This window comes from Rattus rattus, chromosome 14 (genome assembly GCF_011064425.1).
Source record: "Rattus rattus isolate New Zealand chromosome 14, Rrattus_CSIRO_v1, whole genome shotgun sequence".
NCBI lineage: Eukaryota > Metazoa > Chordata > Mammalia > Rodentia > Muridae > Rattus > Rattus rattus.
Genome location: NC_046167.1, coordinates 45850942 through 45868729, shown reverse-complemented (window position 1 = coordinate 45868729; position 17788 = coordinate 45850942). Strand labels below are relative to the sequence as shown.

The window sequence follows — 17788 nt, the reverse complement described above, 5'->3', positions numbered from 1 at the left end:
CCAGTATGATTCTAGCATACCTTTCTTAGGCATTTAAAGCGATGAGGGCATATATAGGTATGTAGAGTGAAGAATCAACTATAAATATTCAGACTATTGCTTTTTTTAAATTACAGATCAAAGCGACTCCTCAAAGAAAACCAGCTTCTTCATAAATGAAATATAGTGTATAAAAGGTTGAATGACGTTTAATTTAAATACAAAACTCAATACAAAACACCCTATTTTTTCTTTCCAAACTACACAGATTCATACAATTGATTCTACCATAGAACTGCTCTCTATATAGTTACACCACTAGCATAAAAGTACTATTAATACTACAACTCTTTGGTTAGCAAACTGAGGTTCTACGTCCTGACAACTGCATTAAGACAGCTTTACTGAGCCAGAGCTGAGAGGCATCTTCGCTAAGCAAGTCTTCCTCCTTCCTGCTCTCGTGTCCCACAGTTATTAAAAGAAGGGATCTGCTCTGCGAAGGACTGCGCCATTCACTGCACATTCGGAACATTGCTGGGAGCCGATTCTCCTCTCGGCTCTGCACTGTTGGCTGTTAGCCTATTTGAAGCAAAGCCACAAGGCTCACCATTACACGGGGTTTTCACCATATGCGCGGCCATATGCTACCTCCTAGCCTGGATCATACTTTTCTTCCTTAACAGCCATCTTCTTTCCATCCTCTTGTATGAGCTGTAGGTCAAATGTATACTGCACTTCCTGAACGTCCGTGTTGTGTTCAATTACTTTCAGCTGATCTCTTGTGTCCCTCAGTTTAATGTAGTCATGAACTTTGTCCTGGGCTGGAAGACCACATGAAGTAGCAGAAAGTTTCTGTGTCTGGGATCCTGTAGGGTTGAAGGCCAAATTATGTATACAGCATTCCACCTGCATGTACACATGCAGGCCAGAAGAGGGCACCACATCTCATTACAGAGGGTTGTGAGCCATGTGGTTGCTGGGAATTGAACTCAGGACGTCTGGAAGAGAAGACAGTGCTCTTAACCACTGAGCCATCTCTTCAGCCCCCCAAAATCCCAAGTTCTTAACCTTTACTCCAAAAACTTCATTACTAAAAATTTCATAAATACATTTTCCATTAAACACTGCTATTCGTGGCTGATACTGCTACATTTTCTACACTAGGATACGCCCTATTTCCCAAAATTCTTTACTAGACAGATCCTTGATGCCTGGCGTTGTCTGTTCTACCACGTAGATGAATCTGATGCCATATTTCTCATCCGTGTGGTCATCCTGTGTGATTCAGCTGCACCTCGCTCAGTCCAGACATGAACAGACACTTCCAGAAGTGATGATTCCCTTGGTAAGTAGCCATTATTCCTGGGTTTAATGCCAATAATCGCAAAATCCAGATTGAAGGTCAAAGTGTCAGAAAGAATCGTGCTCAGAAGCTTAGCCTCAGAGAAGCCCTTTAAGTGGTGCACTTTCCTTTTCACTTTAAACGGGTCTGTGATTTTTCTCTTGTTTTTCTTTTGATTTTGGGGACTTGCCGGGATTTATTTGATGCAGCGGGTTTTTTGGGCTCCACTGGGTCTTGGGGCTCTACTGCTCTGGTTTTCCGTTTGCTTTTCTTTGGAACCGCCGGTACAAGTTCCTAGTCAGGAGCTTCTGCCATCATTTGTTGAAGTGGAAATGAAAACAAAGCTTGAACTTGTTCTAGACTATAGCTGTGTGAGGCCTCTATGTCCAAGGCAGCGTCATTGAGGGCTACTCCTGCTGAGCCCCCAAGAGCCTCCTCTGCTGCATGGCCTGCGGACTCACCACAGGATCTGGACAGACAGCACTGGCCTCTGCCCCACCCATGCTGCTACATCACCCTGGCAAGTCCCACAGGACAACTTTTAGGTGTTGGTTCTCTCCTCCAATCCCTGGATCCTAGGGATCTGACTCAGGTCTCCAGATTTGGCACAGGTACTTTTATCCATGAATCTGCTTCCAAGTCCAATTTTGCTAAAACTGTGAGGGTTTAGAACACCCTGTCCAGGAAGTCACAAAGACTTTAGAACAAGCTGGACATAGAACATCGCAGTTGGGAAGGATCTAGAGGTGAATGTTTCTCTTCAGTTCCCCTTTCCCTCAGTTCTGGTCTCTAGGTCATAAAATACTGTTTCTCACAGTTAGAATGAACCTTCCTACCTCAAGTAATCCAACCTAAAAACTCCCTCACAGGCACGCACACAGGATCGATGTTGAGATAAGACCTATAGAGTCAAGATTAACCATGCCATTTCCATATTGTCCTAGTAGAACTTACCACAAAACTAAATCCCATGATCCTTCAAGTCCCAACTCAGTTTCAGGTGCTTATCAAAGTCTAATCACCCTCTTACCATTTTTTCATTTTTAATTGTCAGTTATAGTGTTTGTTTTCATTTCTTTTAATTTTAAATATGTAAAACAAAAATAGTGTTGAACTTATAGGCTTTCTCCTTTTATTTTGTCTTACTGTGTAGTAGGACGTCAGCAGGTAAAGTGAGGTTCATGATAGACAGTTACAGCTTCTGAATGGGAATGATCTGAGACGAGATTTTATAGTAGTCTTAGTTCTTGGTCATCATGAAAAATTCAAGAAGACATAAAGATGCAGCAAGAGTTACTAAAGTGGAAGCAATTGCATTCACGGAGAAGCTAGTGGTCCTTCCAAGCTAACTCTGGGCCAACGGAGTCTACTTTCTGTGGTGGTTTGCCCTGAAGTTATCTGTATTTTGATGCTAATTCCACTGCCCCAAGAACAGCTGCCTAGTCAAGGACTCAGAACTCTGTACTCTCTCTGTGTCACTACTGGTCTACTTAAAGATGACCAGCCCCTACTTTTATTTATACTTTGTTTTAATTAGAAAGTGTTTACTCTTTTCTAAGACTGTTCCAGTTCTCCTGTCCTTGATCTAGTGACTGCCTGCTTCTTACTTAACATGTGATGCTTCAGTGTCACACCAGGACTCTGACTTGTACAAGTCTGTTCACCTTTTGCATAATATTTTAAAATTATAATTATATTATTCCCCCTCCTTTTTCCTCTCTTTAGCCCTTCCCATGTATACCCCTTGCCCTTCAGCAAATTCAAGGCTACTTCTTTACGTAGCTTTCCAAATACATAAATGCAACCTATTCATTCTGTATACTATTACCTACTTCTAGATGAATTCAAGGTTGACCACTTGGTATTAGATAATCAAACTGGGGCTGTTCCCTGTGAAAACCATTTTTCTCATTCTCAGGCATTCCCTGGTAGCCAATAGTCTTTTGAGTAGGGTTGATCCCCTGTAAGATCTTCCCCTTCTATGTAGCTAACCCATTGATGTTGCCATTGCTACAGCTCTATTCTAACAGCTATGCTGCCCTTGCTACAGCTCTATTTGAACAGCTTTGCTGATGAGACTTCACAGGTGGAGCCACTCTGATACTTCTAAGAGAGACAATATGACAGCGAAGATTTTCATGAATCCTTCCATGATATTTTCCAAATAATTTACGAGTCGTAGATGCAGGAATTATTTATTCTATATTGTGGCAAATTACATTTAATCTAAGGTTTCTAACAGAGAACTGTGTACCCATCATCTCTTGGTGAAGTGTTTATTATCATATTCTCTGATAGGCATTCTCCAAGTGTTTTGTTTCCCTCCCTCTTCCTCTTTCTCTTTCTCTTTCTCCCTCTCCCTCTCCCTCTCCCTTCCTTCCTCCTTCCCTCCCCCCACCTCTCTTTCTGTCTTTCTTATTTTGTTTACTCTTTATCAGATACTGTTACTGGATATTCTTGATTCAGGGTTTATTGTTTTCTTTGTAATTCTGTTACTGGCTGCATCATATGCTTAAACAGGATTAGCATTAGGTTCTTGTATGAGCTGGCCTGTGATTCTCTTGCATGTTCATGTCTACACTGTTCTTGATGTCTGAAATACTTAATGCAATATCTCCAGAAGCCCCAGTATTCTTAAAGATTTATCTCAAAAGCTGTCTCGTGTCTCAAATATGTAATAACAATTATATTTAGTGTTTACTAATAGTACTTACAAACATGTCTGAAACTTCAGTAACTACTGTTTAATCAAAAGTGAGTAATAGTCCAAAATTTTATTGCAGTTATAAACCTTGAACATTCCACAGTTTTCTATTTGTCTAACACTATGTATCTATTTATTTATCTCTATGTATCTAAGTATCTATCTATATGTATGTATCTATTATCTATGCATCTATCTATATCTATTCAGGTATCTATTACCTATGTATGTTTGTATACATATCTATTATCTATGCTTTTATCTAATTTGGTACTGAAAACATCCTTGCCATTGCAAAACTAAAGCAATACTGTTTTCCCTCAGAGCTATAAGTTCATTGTATACAGACATTTCTCATATTTATTATTCTTGTGTTGAATTGTTGATGAAGTTCCATCATATATTCTGACTTATAAATAGTAAGGTATCTTGCAATTACTGAATACTCTATTAATATTGTTAGAATAAAAAGTATCTGTCAAAATGTGTACAATAATATCCTGGCATTATACAACTTAAATAATGCATGGTTATGGAAAAGAGGTCACATCATAAAATTGAAATATAGAAACCTTTTACTTGAGATATTAATGGTAATCTCAACTATTTTTTACTCAGCTAAGAATTTTGCTTGAATTTTTATGAAAATTTGATATCTGAAGTTCAGTGAAGACACTAAAAGTTGATAACCAATCAAGAGGAATATAAAAAAAAAGAATTAAGTCAACCAAAATGAGCACTCATTTCTTTCTACTGTATTTAAAAAAATAAAAATAAAATAAATTTCACCTAGAGCTAAGGGTCTCCAAATATAATGAAAACTATGGTATATGCTAAAGATCCAAAGTCAGTGACATATTTGAGATGGTTTCCTCCTCAATCTTGTTTTGAAGAAGTCTTTGCATTATGATACACTTACATCTGTTTTCTCAAAGATATTTTTATTTTTATTTTCCCTCTATAAGTGTTTTCCCCATTTGTATGTGTAGGCAATGCCATATGTGCGTGCAGTGCTCAAGGTGGAGGCAATAAGAGGACATTGGGTCCCCTGAAATTGGTGTTAAACATGAATATAAGTCACTTATATGGTTCTAGAAACTTCACCTAACGACTAAGCACGTGAGTCATCCCTTTTGTCCTTCTGCTTCTGTCTTTATAACTCATTTTCCATTTATGTAAGCCACCTGTACTTGAGTGTCTGGATAGGTTCATTGCTTCACTTTTCTGGGATCTAGGTGATCGCATTAGTCAGAACTTAATGAGGTTCTTAAAGGAAATGATTGGGAACTGCTAAGAGAGACTCTCATTGAAAAACTTTGCCCAATCTTTGCCCTTAAGCACATATAAGGTTATTTATTCAAATAAATACATTTGATTGTATTTCCCCTTTAATCAGCATTCATTGCTTTCTTCTCCTCCTGATCGTTCTGTTCTTCTTACATGACTTCTGAGGATTTACTTTGATCATGTGTTCCTACTTGAGATAAGAATCCCTTACCCCCTGACACTAAGAATACAAAAACATATCTATATCACATTTTTTTTAAAAAATGGGAAGTGATGTTTTAAAATAAAGGAGGCATTCATACCTTTTTTGAAGAAAATATAACAAAATCTCAGAACCTCAGAAATATTTGAACTTGTGCATGGGATGAAGGCTCTGTTTCGTCATATTGTAAACTCTTTTGGCAGCTGTTTAACTTCCTTGTATATAGGATTATGTGTAGGATTTAACGTGTTTGTTTTCTCCGTCTCCCTCTCCTCTCCTCTCCCTCTCCCTCTCCCTCTCCCTCTCCCTCTCCTCTCCCTCTCTCTCTCTCTCTCTCTCTCTGTGTGTCTCTGTGTGTGTGTTTGCATGATTTATTGTGAAACCTCCTTTAAAATTTCCTTACCCAAAAAAAGCCCTGCTATTTTAGTACAGTGCAATATATTTCCTTTGGGAAAGATTAAATAAAATATGTTAACTCAGTTAAATTTGGAATCCAATGACAAATGACTAAATGTGTTCCCATTGGTCAGGCATGCGAAATCAGTCCAGCAAGAGACTGTACTAGGAGAAAAACACTTAAATGCATGCTGGTAACCCTTTGCTACATGTTACTTTAGAATGAGCATTTACAGGGTCCTATTATTTTCTCATAGTAAATTAAGCGAGATTCCTGCATTCTGGCACACAATCCAGGTTGACAGATACTCCCAGAGACTAAGATATATACAGCTAAAGATGAGATAACTCAAAATTCAGAGGGTGGGATATATTTTTTATTTTGGTATGCAACATTTTCACAAAGAAATGGATATCTTCCTTTACCCTGAATTTTGTGCCTTTTGTCTCCAGGGACTATACAATTATTACCCTCCAATAAGAAAGAAAAATAACTCTAGACATTAGGGACATAGCCATACTTTGCTGATTTTTATTTCGTAGCTTTGGGTTTTTGCTTTGCTTGTTTGCTTGCTTGCTTGCTTTTCAATAAGAAAAGTTCTCACATGACCTCGACTGATCCCTCCTTCACTGCCTAGCAGAGGATGGCTGAAATACCTCTTCTTTCTCAGTGCTGAGATGGCACAGTTGTGCCACCATGATGCACTTAAGTGGTGCTGGAGTTCACACGGAGGGCACTGTGCATGCTAAGCAAGCACTCTACCAACTGAGCTCTATGTGCTATGCCCCAAGTGTGAATTTTTGATCACTTATTTTGTGTACAGAATTTATTGCACAGTTTTAGGAATTGAGCAGCATCCGAAAAAGTTTGGTCCTCCTGACTTTGGAAAACAGAAAGTACTGGGCAAGAGGTAATGGAGATGCTTCTTTTTTATTTGAGGACATTTTGTCATTTTTATTGTAACTCTTTATTGTTTAGTTTACAACAAAATCTAATTATAAATAGATAATTATATTATTTCTCCCTCCATTCTTCTCTAAATCTTTTTACATGTACCCTTTCTTTGCTTTCTTTCAAATTCTACGCCGTTTTCTTTAATTGGTGGTAGTGGTTATGGTGGCAGTGGTGATGAATGTGTGTGTGTGTGTGTGTTGTGTGTGTGTTTGTGTGTGTGTGTGTGTACATGTGTATGTGTGCGTGTGTGCATGCACATGTGTGTGTATGTGTATGTATGTAAATATTCCTAAATATATAAATGCAACCTAATTGGTTCATATACTGCTAATTGTATATAAGTTTCCAGGGTTGATCATTTAGTTTTTAATAACCAATTGGTGTCTTCCTCATTGGAGCAGACTATATCTCCTATTCTCAGTATTCCATGGTTTTAAGGGAAAGTTTTAAATACTTTAAACAATAAAATTATAAGTTGAAATTACTAAAGGAAGTAAATGTTCTTTCATCTTCCTAATCACATAATTTACATGTGGGAGACCATCTATGTTATTTTATACCAACATATAGACACATTTTCTACATTGTATCAAACTAACAAAACAGATGTAGATACACAAAAAATGCTCCCAAATTCATCAGCTTCTTCCTTTCATTTGATTATTGACGTTCACAAAGAGGTATGTGTTTTAGAAAATGACCATGTCCCTTTAATCCTGAAAACAGAAATTAGATTCCATTGCACTCTTTCTGAAACAGCACTTTCTTCTTAGTAAAGCTATGTCTATTTGTACTTATCCTTATCAATGTAAGGATCAAAGTCAATGAAAAAGAAACATGGGATCACTGAAACCATGAAACACAACATACTATCTCTTAATTATACTCATCTCTCCTATGAATTCTCATGCAATTTTTCTAAGGTTTCAAACTCCATTAAATAAAGTATCATTTTATAGGCTTAAGTACATTGTATATTTTAATATATAAAAGGTATTAGTTCAAAACTGTATAAATGTAGCTATTTTTGCTAGTTTGTGTGTTCTCTCTTCCACCTACTTTTTCCACACTTTTAAGCCCCTAAAAGTAGAAAGGAGAGAAAGAAGGATAAAGAGAGATGGAGATTTCTGAACAAAGTCACAGATGAGAAAGGTGCAGCATTAAAATTAAAATACTTTCTACTGAATAGAAGCATTGAATTCCTTCGGGCAAATTTAATCTTCACTATCAGGATATGTAATTTCTTGCTGTTTCTTCCTTGCACATGAATACTTATCAAACCGTGGCCAACAACAACCCCAACTTCTCAGGGTCCTAGCACTTATATACCCTCTGAAAAACCCTAGAATCCCAAATGTCACACAATCACAGAAACTATCTAGCTGGCAAAATCTCACCCCTGCTGGAACATGATGAAAATCATAGTCAACTTCTGTGGACAAACTGCAACAGTCCATATACCATTCCTGGGTTTAAAATGAAAATGAAAACATATTCTTATATTTATGGGTATGTTAAAGAAAACAAAATTTCAAAATTATCACTACAAGTGATACATAGACAATTGAACTAAACAGCACCCAAACCATTTCCCAGATTATAGAAGTATTATTTTATAGTAACAAGCCAAAGAACTTTAAAGGCTTAATGTCTCCACTGTGCTGGTTATTAATGTGATTCAATGAAATTCACCTCATGTTAAAGAGATAGTCTCTATACTCCTTCATGAAATATTGTTTTAGAACTAGAAAGAAGGTTCTAGGGCTAAGAGTACATATTGTTCTGTAAGGAGATCATAGTTTGGGTCTTAGCACCAACATAAGGCTCAACACAACATTGTATGGCAGAGGCTCAAATGCCTACTTCTTTATTCTGCCACCTCTGCACTTACTGGGCAGACACACAGACACACACTCACACACACACACACACACACACACACACACACACAGAGAGAGAGAGAGAGAGAGAGAGAGAGACAGAGAGACAGAGAGACAGAGAGAGAGAGACAGAGACAGACAGAGACAGAGACAGAGGCATACACACAATTACAATAATAAAATATTTTTTAAAAGAAAGCATATCATTAGGAAAATATAAAATGAGATATTCAAGTGAGACATTGCTAAGACATGAGCTAAAAAAAAAAGAGAGATTTACAAAAACAGAAGGAAAATCAAACAAGCCTAACCATAGAGTGGCGTCAGCATTCTACCAGAATGAAAATGTCTGTCATAGTGGCTGGGGATCCCATCACCTCAGGGGTTATTTTGAACCTCTCTTGATTTTCATCAACTTTAAGTATATAAGATTGAAGAGCTTAAAATCATGAAGCTTTTAAAGAGCTGTTATAGGTGACTAGAAAGGCACTTAAAGAAATATGAGATGGGTTAGGTTAATGTGTATAGCAGACTAAAAGTTATTGAAAAAAATAATCTCTTTGAGGTAAACAGCCATGGAAAAGTAGGAAGCTGGACTTTGGAGAGACAGCCATCAAGTTCCTGTTTGAACTCAGTCACTCCGTAAAGCTTTTATGGGTCTATTCAGGATACCTTCAAGAATGCTGAGAGACTGACCAAATGTGGTAGAAGACACAAAACATGCCTAAATGTTAGGTAACAACTGAGTACACCAACTTGATTTCATAAAAATTAAGCTATTTTGGTACATTTAAATATTTTTACATTTAAATTTTAAATATTTAATTTAAATTTTTTTAATATTTTGTCTATCAAAGAACATATCTAAGCCCTTTAAGACTATATATTATATACATTTTTAACATTGATACTTGGTTTAATTTCGATCTGGGTAATTAACTTTAGATTTTATAGCGATCATAATCTTACAATTTTCAATATAATGTTAAAAGTGAAATTCCTCATTAAAATACCTTTTTCAATAAGAACACATTAAAACTATTGCTGTGTTAGGATCCTGGCATACATCCAGACAAACCACACCAGGCCAGTACAGTTCCATGGGAGAGATTTATTGTGGTGGGAGAAGGGAAGGGAAGACAATGGAGACGAAGGGCAAAAGAGAGAGCTAAGGTCAGGAGGGTCTGCATTTTATTTGGGCTGTGATGTAACCGCTCACAGGTAAAAATGGGAGATTGGCCAGGTGGACTCTGGGAATGTATGAAACTTGCCATAGGAACAAATGCATGTGTCCCTGTCTTCTATGGGCTACATCACTGTCATTGCTAGATTCAGAGATGGCCCCCGACTGTAAAGCTGGTTCCTGACTGATAAGCCAGTTCTTGATGCCAACTACCATCTTAATGAAGGTTTAAATTCAGAATGCAGTGTTGTTAATTATAGGAGTGTGGCTATTCAGAGCATCTCAGAAATTTATAGTCCAATAGCATAATTCAGACTCTCTATTCCTATATACTTTTCTCTGATTTTTCAATCAAATATAATTAAAGTTTTAAAAGATTCTTTTCAGTTGCATGCAGAACATAATGTTAAAAGTATCTGGAAAATCTGGGAATAAGTTTTGTGAAACCGCTCATAGAATTCCTATGTTTTAAAGCTTTATATAAAAATTCTGTACTATTATATTTCGTCTCTATCAACACAAACTCATTCACAGACACACACACAGATACAAACACACACACACACACACACACACACACACATACTATTTGTCAGAAACATGGTATTTTCAAACAATACCCACAAAATATGATGTTTTGTTTGACAGTCACTATCAACTAGAATGAATTTAGAATAAGTTAGAGGACAGATCTCTCATGGTGTCATTGAAAGCACTTCCATAGACGTTCAACTGAGAAGAAAAAAATTTAGCCTGAGTGTAGGTGGAACTAGAAGATAGGTTGGATTATGAACTAAGTAAGAAGACAAAAAGAAAAAAAGGGGGGTTGAGGCCAGTTTTCCCTGTTTTCTGTTTCATGCCATGAAGCAAGATTTTCCTGCTGCCAAGCCTCCCTGGCCATAAAACTTAATTCCTCTGAACTATGGGTTAAAGCAAACACTTTTTTTTTTTTTCTTTTTTTTTTTTTTCGGAGCTGGGGACTGAGGCAGGGCCTTGCGCTTGCTAGGCAAGCACTCTACCACTGAGCTAAATCCCCAACCCCTAAGCAAACACTTTTCTTTATGAAAATGCATTTTTAGATGTTTGATTAATGGTGAGGAAAACAACTGATATACCTAGATAAGAGACGTTATCCATCCAAGCCCCTTCTTCATCCTCCACTTCTTGTTAGGTCCTTGGCTGTGGTACTAAAAACACGGCTTGTGGAATGATTAACTGCTGATTGGTGTCAAAAACTCACGTGATAGCAGATGCTGGAGTGGAAATGGAGAAAGAGGAAAACTCCTCCATCATTGGTGGGACTGCAAGCTGGTACAACCACTGTGGAAATCAATCTGGCAATTCCTCAGAAAATTGGACATAGTACTACCTGAGGACCCAGCTATCCCACTCCTGGGCATATACCCAAAAGATGCTCCAACATATAACAAGGACACATACTCCTCTATGTAAATAGCAGCCTTATTTATAATAGTCAGAAGTTGGAAAGGACCTAGATGTCCTTCAACAGAGGAATGGACAAAGAATGTGGTACATTTACACAATGGATTACTACTCAGTTATTAAAAACAATGACTTCATGAAATTCTTAGGCAAATGGATGGAATTAGAAAATATCCTGATTGAGGTAACTCAGTTACAAAAAACGCAAGTGGTATACACTCACTGATAAGTGGATATTAGCCCAAAAGCTTAGAACACCCAAGTTACAATTTATGGACCACATTAAGCTCAAGAAAAAGGATAACCAAAGTGTGTATGATTCAGTTCTTCAAAGAGAGGGGGAACAAAATACTCATTGGTTGAAGTAAGGAGACAGTGTGGAGCAGAGACTTAAGGAAAGGCCATCCAGAGACTGCACCACTTGTGGATACATCCTATATACAGAGACAAAACCTAAACACTATTGCAGAAGCCAAGAGGTGCATGCTGACAGGAATTTGATACAACTGTCTCCTGAGAGGCTCTGCCAGAATATGAAAAATACAGATATGAATGCGCTCAGTCAACCATTGGACTAAGCATGGGGTCCCCAATTGAGGAGTTAGAGAAAGGACTGAAGGAGCTGAAGGGGTTTGCAACCCATAGGAAGAGCAAAACTATCACCCAAATAGAACCCTCCTCCCCAGAGCTCCCAGGAACTCAAACACCAACCCAAGAGTACACATGGAGCCACTAATGGCTCCAGCACATATGTAACAGAGGATGGCCTTGTCAGGCATCCATGGGAGATAAGGCTATTGGTAGAGTGAAGGCTCGATATCCCACTATAAGGGAATGCCAGGGTGGTGAGGTGTGAGTGAGAGTGCACATGGGCAAGGATGGGGAGCACTCTTTCATTTCTGATGGGACTGTGATCTTAAACAGCTATGATGGAAATCATTGTGGCAGTTCTGTAAGAGTTTATCATGGCAGCGAATTTTGGCAATGGGAAGGAGGGAGCAACCACATCATCAGGGACAGAAAACTGAGGGCTCAGATCTTGAACTGGATGCAGAAAGCAGAGAAAGCAAAATGGAAATGTCATAAGTCTAAGTTCTCAAAGACCACCCCTAGAGGCAAATGTCTTCCAACATAGTCACAACATCCTAAGCCTCCTCCAGTGCACCATCAACTGGGGACCAAATATTCAAATATCTAAGACTGTTAGGGACATTCAAACAACCATATTGCAAATAGAAATCCTGGGAAAATTCCATTCAGACCTTCATCCTAATATCTGGGAAAGAGGATAAGGTTGGTACAACTGAACTGAACTCTCTAGTCATTGTCTGAGTGATTTTAAAGTCCTGAAGCCATCTTCTGAACCCTGTGGCAGGTGTTGGAGTCATAGCCACCTTGATTGAAATAGTAATTTAATTTTGTGTTTGGTTGGTTGCTTCTTTGTTTTCTAGAGTCCTGTTACAGCCTGAAGAGTCAGGGCTGCATATTAATATGCTTTTGTAAAGAGCAATATTCATCATGCCCAACAAAACATTTTTTCACACTTCATTTCACCTATCATTTAGTGAATTATTTTCAATGTTCAACTTAAATTATCAGTAGATATTTATACACACGGAGGATCCAAGAAATAGGATTCTTTTTCTTAGCACACTATCTGAGATTTCTGTTTTAGTTTATAGGGCACTAATTGAGCAATTCTCAGACCACTTTCAGATGAAATCTCAGTACAACATGATCACAAACACATAAAAACCTAAGTAAGGTCACAAATTCACCACTTGTCCATATTGTGTCAATTCTAACAGCCATACTCATTATACAGAACTCTTCTGATTACTCTGCTCCTCTAGAGGAGTACTTGTAATGCTTCTTGGTATTTGAATTGAGCTGGTAACATTTTCTCTTTTAAAGTATAATTCAGGACTATGTTCCAATGATGAATATTGGAAAAACTTAAAATTCCATGATTTTTGGTTACTGTGAAAGGCACCGTACACCATGTTACATGAAAAGGATCTTACAAACCCATCACCTCAATGTAGTTACCAGTAAACAGAGTGAAGTGAGGAAGCCAACAGCAGCAAACTAACAAAGCAGACTAGGCAACCATGTGCCCCAAATGCTTTCCATCAGAATATCGACACATTTGGCTGACTAGAAGAAAAATTCAGGAGCATATTATATTATCGTGGAAAAATATATTGCCTTAAAATCAATAATAAAATGTTTACGTCAAACTCACATACCTGGGTTTAATCTGCTTTGCTAACCAAGCATTTGTTCTCAAGTCATACCACCAACAAGAAGGTATTCATCAACATTCACTTAAGAAATAACAATAGTGGATAAAGGAAATCTCCAACCCCTAAACCATGAGAATAAAATAGGCCCAAGACTTTGAGAAACCCACCAACCACTGAATTTTGGAAAGCAACATACCCTCATCATACAAAAGTTGTCCCTGAGGTTACAAAAGCAGGCCATCAGACTTTCTCCTACCCTGTGCTTCCAAAAATCAGTCAATCCAGAAAAGCTAAGAGAAGGGAAAGTGAAGGGGGAAACTATTACCAAAATGTTTTATACACATACATAAAATGCTTAAATAATACAAATGTTTTTATGTGCCTGAGCATTCCTTCCAACCAGTCTTCCTAAGCCCACCAGTGCTCATTTGCTTGCTTTGGTATCACAAACACAAGAAATAATAATCAAGACTGTAGCACAGGAATAAACTGCAGAGCCCATGTGTCTCAGTTCAGACCAGCTCTTCTCAGGGAAGTCAGCTATATTATATTCTCAAGGCCATATGATTCCTCATTATTTTATTGATTTGTTGATTCAATTTTATTTAATAATAGTCTACTATGTGTCAGACATAGAAATAAGCACTAAGGACACTTAATTGATAGAAACGGTCTTCTTTACATAAGTACTATTGGTTTCATTTGTATACTTTTAATCTGTTTCCAAACAGGAGGATTTGCAGAAAACCTAGTAGAGTATTTCCCATGAGTTTCAAAAATATGAGATGCAAGATTAACTATGATTTTCACTGAGATTCCCAGACACTAAGTTTTTAAAGGTTCAGCGTAAGCTGTACAGACTGATATACTAAACTTATTTTACTGACACAGTGAGTGCTATGGTAAAATTTATCTAAATCATTTTTCAAAAGAAGTCATTTTTATTCTTTGATTTATTGAAAAATCTTAAACTTTTTTACAGTATCCCATTCTCATAAAAGGTGATCTTTTTAAAAACATATACTAAATGTATATTTTATACTAAAATATAAAAGATTCTCCAAAAAATTTAAAGTTTCACTGGAGCCCCGATCCTTTCCGCCTAACTTATTACACTTACTTGTTTAAGGGTACTGGGAAGACAAAAAAAGTATGGGGGGAGGACAGGACTGAAGCCCTGAGGGCCAGCAAAAAGAATGGAAACAGTTAACCTGTTTCAGCATACACCAGCTGATATGAGGCCCTGTTACATATACAGCAGAGGACTGCCTAGTCTGGTCTCAGTGAGAGAAGATACAACTAACCCTTGAGAGACTTGAGGCCCCAGGAAGTGCGGAGGTCTACTGGAGTGGGAATGGAAGTGTGGGGACATCATCTTGGAGACAAGGGGCAGGAGGAAATGAGGTATGGGATGAGAAACAGTCAGAGAGCAGACCAGGAGGGGATAAAGACAGGACTGTAAAAAAAGATTAAAGATTAAAAAACAAAAACAAATGGCAGAAACCACCTAAGATTTCTTGTTAATTTCCAATCTAAGAACACTGTTCCATATTTCTAATACGATTTCAAGAATAGAACAAATATGGCTTTTGAGAATAAAAAGGCATTGTTCAAAGGTCCCATGCCACATAAATTTTTAATATTGCTAAGATGTTCTACATGTTTAAAATAACACTTAGAAGGGTAGATCAGCAAGATCTTCTCATATGAAGGCAAACCTGGGCCATGTATCAGTAGCAAATATTATGGGAGTTCAGTAATAATCTATACACTACATATACATTATATTGATGTGGGATAAAAACTGAGTATTTCATTCAATAATAACCATTTGAGAACCACAATATAAACAAACATCGTAAAAAAGAGGACATCGGTTTCAAAATCAACATAACTTTAGCCACTTGGAGGTAATTCCATTTGTGCAAAGGACATTGTGCCAAAACAAAAATCCTCTTACATCATTGATTAGAAAAACAGCTGGAATTCAGAAATATGTTATGTAGACTTGATTAACTGATATAAAAAAATTAAAATTGAAAATATAACCAGAATTTGTTCCTGCAGTATAATTCCTTTATGGATTGAATTTGAAATATCGTTCCTAGACTCATGTGTCTGAACACTTGGCCCCTGTCTAGTTTGATGGTGCTAGTTTTGAAGGTTGTGGAAATTTTAGGAGGTAGAACCTCACTGGATTGGAGGAAGTGCATCACTTGGCTTTTATTCCATACTTCCTGTTTGCTTTCTGTTGTGTTACAAAATGATCAGCTGTCTTTTACTCCTATGCCATCCTTTCTTCTTATGATGGACTGTAGCCCTTCAAATGGTAAATTAGAACAAGCCCTTCTTTCTTTAAATTGATTATTATCAGGTTACAACAACCAGAAAAGCATAATAGTGTTTACTCCGTGTCCTGTGCACCTCAATGCTAGAGTCGGCTGCCATGGGCCATCCTTCCATGAGAAGTGAGAAAGCAGCTCACTTTGCATATCTTTTCTCAGTCAATTGATAATAAAAAGGGTATGCCCCATATTTTTCTTGGCACAAGCAAAAGCTTGGGGAAAAAACCATTGTAGTTTCAATCGCAAATCTATTCAGGGTTTGTGTGCACACGCGAAATGAATATGATCTCTCTATGTCTCTTCCTGTTATTCTTCCTAGTCTCCTTTATTTAATTTTTTATTTATTTTGCTTTTGTGATACAGGTTCTTACTCTGTTACCTAGGCTAGCCTTAAACACACTGTAATCCAAATGACCTGCCACAGATTTCCAAGTGTTGCCATTGTGCTGAGCCACCACATTGAACTTGTTTTTTTTTATTGTTTTAGGATATGTATGACTAAATACATAAATACTACCTGCTCAATACATTTATGTTAATCTATTGCTTTCAGGACTGACCCCTTGGTATTGGATAACTACATAAGGAACTCATCCCTGGAAAGATTATTTCTCTTGCTCTGTTCTCAGTATTCCTGGCTTGCTGTAGTTCCGTGTCCTATACTCTTCATCATGTCGCCGTTCATAGAGCTCTCTAGAGTCACAATTACCCTTGAGAAATATCTGGTGCTGGAAATGACCATTTTAGAAATGGGAACATCAATGCAGAACTCTCTATCTGCTGTCAGAGACATAATTAGGCAGAACTGTGGGTTTGTGTTTAGGTGCAGACACAGATATAGAAAAGGGAAGGCTATGTGAAAAATTATGTAAATAGGAAATTTTTAATTTCATTTTGCAGCTCTGTAAGCCTATTTGAAGTTAACCACAAGTGAGAGGTTTTCTTCATGATCTACAGAAGCCTTTTTAAAATCCTAATTATACACGCTCTTAAAGAAGTGCCAAATGGTGATTATTTGAAGAAAGCTAGGGAGAATCCAAATGTAGAAAAAAGGTCCCATTTTCCCCTATGTGAAAATCCACAAAGCATCTACCTAGTTAGTTTCCATCACAAAAGGTCACTTTCTGTATTCATAATCTGAGTCATTCGGCTATTTATTTTTTTCTTTCTTTGACTTTGAGAATATAAAAGAAAGCTAATTTTGACTTAAGAAAGCTATGGTACATACCAAACTTGACTCCGATGCTAATTAATGATATCAAAAGGACTAGCAGGATTATTCTGCAGCCTTTTTATCTCTGCATGATGGGAAACTTCAAACAGCCTCCTCTCTTCCTTTGCCAGTTGGGTGTCATCTATAAACTGAGCAATAGCAGCAACTGTTCCCACTAAAACAACGGCCATTGCAGGAAAATAAGCAGCCATTTAACTATCTAATAAGCATAATTCTGCTCCCCCAAAGTAGATATTCAGTCAATGCTATTGGTATATAGAGTATCAGGATGTGTCCTGCCTTGATGAAGCAAGAGACTTCCCAATCTAAACACCACCATGCTACAATACATTTGCTATTTCTGAACACATACAACACAGGGACACAAACAGTTCTTGCACATTGTTCTCATTTTTTTCCAGGAAACATTCTCTGCATTGCCTGTCGTGCTCTGTCACCTTGTTGTTGTTAGACAGTGTGGTACTTTCTAAACTACTAATTTGATTTCTTGGTACTTTAAAAGGTAAAAGAACTGCTGGAAATAGCAAAGACTTTTGAGTGAAATGTTTCTAATATTCTGTATCAATTTTGCAATGAAATTCCTATAAGGAGA

General features: G+C 37.4%; 1 pseudogene; it reads right to left on the bottom strand.

Annotated features, from left to right (window-relative positions):
- Positions 1-410: 410 nt before the first annotated feature.
- Positions 411-2504, bottom strand: LOC116883214 (annotated as a pseudogene).
- Between the last annotated feature and the right edge of the window lie 15284 nt (positions 2505-17788).